This window comes from Salvelinus sp. IW2-2015, linkage group LG7 (genome assembly GCF_002910315.2).
Source record: "Salvelinus sp. IW2-2015 linkage group LG7, ASM291031v2, whole genome shotgun sequence".
NCBI classification, from domain to species: Eukaryota; Metazoa; Chordata; class Actinopteri; order Salmoniformes; family Salmonidae; genus Salvelinus; species Salvelinus sp. IW2-2015.
In genome coordinates this window covers 2,079,767-2,081,349 of record NC_036847.1, presented here as the reverse complement: position 1 = coordinate 2,081,349, position 1,583 = coordinate 2,079,767, and positions in this window count along the sequence as shown.

Here is a 1,583-nt window from a genome sequence, read left to right as displayed (position 1 = left end):
TGATCCTGCCTCATGATGCCATCTTTTTTGTGAATGTCACCAGTCCCTCCTGCAGCAAAGCACCCCCACAACATGATGTTGCCACCCCCGTGCCTCACGGTTGGGATGGGTTCTTTGGCTTGCAAGCACCCCCCTTTTCCTCCCAAATATAACGATTCATTATAGCCAAACTGTTCTATTTTTGTTTCATCAGACCATAGGACATTTCTCCAAAAAGTACGATCTTTGTCCCCATGCTCGTTTTACTGTGGATCCAAGATAAATTATGTGGATATATTGAAGAAACATCTCAAGACATCAGTCAGGAAGTTGAAGCTTGGTTGCAAATGGCTTCCAAATGGACAATGACMCCAAGCATACTTCCAAAGTTGTGGCAAAATGGCTTAAGCACAACAAAGTCAAGGTATTGGAGTGGCCATCACAAAGCCCTGACCTCAAACCTACAGAAAATGTGTGGGGAGAACTGAAAAAGCGTGTGCCAGCAAGGAGGCCTACAAACCTGACTAAGTTACACAGGCTTTGTGTCACGACTTCCGCCGAAGTTGGCTCCCCTGCCTGTTCGGGCAGTGCTCGGCGGTCGTAGTCACCGGCCTACTAGCCGCCACCGATCCCTTTTTCATTGTCTGTTTGTTTTGTSTTATTAGTTGCACCTGTGTCTATTTGTGTGCTTGATGGGCTTCCTTATTTATAGTACGTTTACCCGCCCTTGTTTTGTGCRGGATTATTCTTGTGTTACGTGTGTGCGTTATTTTAGGTGTGTTCGGTTTCTAGACCTGGTACCCTGTGTTTTGGGTGGTCCATTTATTTCCGCGCTCTGTGTTGTGGGCTTGCTTTTGTGCCTTATTAAAGTGCACTTTTCCCTGTGGAACTCTCTGCTCTCTGCGCCTGATTCTTCCTCACACACCTAGTCCCTCGTGACACTCTGTCAGGAGGAATGGGCCAAAATTCACCCAATTTATTGTGGGAAGCTTGTGGAAGGCTACCCAAAACATTCGACCCAWGTTAAACAATTTAAAGGCAATGCTACCAAATACTAAATTAGTGTATGTAAACGTCTGACCCACTGAGAACGTGATGAAAGAAATAAAAGCTGAAATATATCATTCTCTCTACTATTATTCTGACATTTCACATTCTTCGAAGAAAGTGGTGATCCTAACTGACCTAAGACAGGGAATTTTTACAAGGACTAAATGTCAGGAATTGTGAAAAACTGCTTTTAAATGTATTTGGCTAAGGTGTATGTAAACCTCCGACTATATATATATATATATATATATCTTTCAAAAATATATTTTCCTTTATTATTTCCCGCAAACCCTATCATTTCCATTCTCATTGTTTCTAAGGATGGTAAATTAAAGATAATTTTTTTTACCAAAAGTATTATTATATTATTGATCGATTGACTATGACTTTTCAAATCACCCAGTATTGCTATCTGCAGCATTAGCTCCAGGTAACTGTTGCAATTCTTCAGCCATTCCTGGATCTGTGACCAAAAACGAGCTACATATGGACAGTACCAAAATAAACGATCTAATGACCATGAAGGTTGTATCCCCCATATATATATATATATA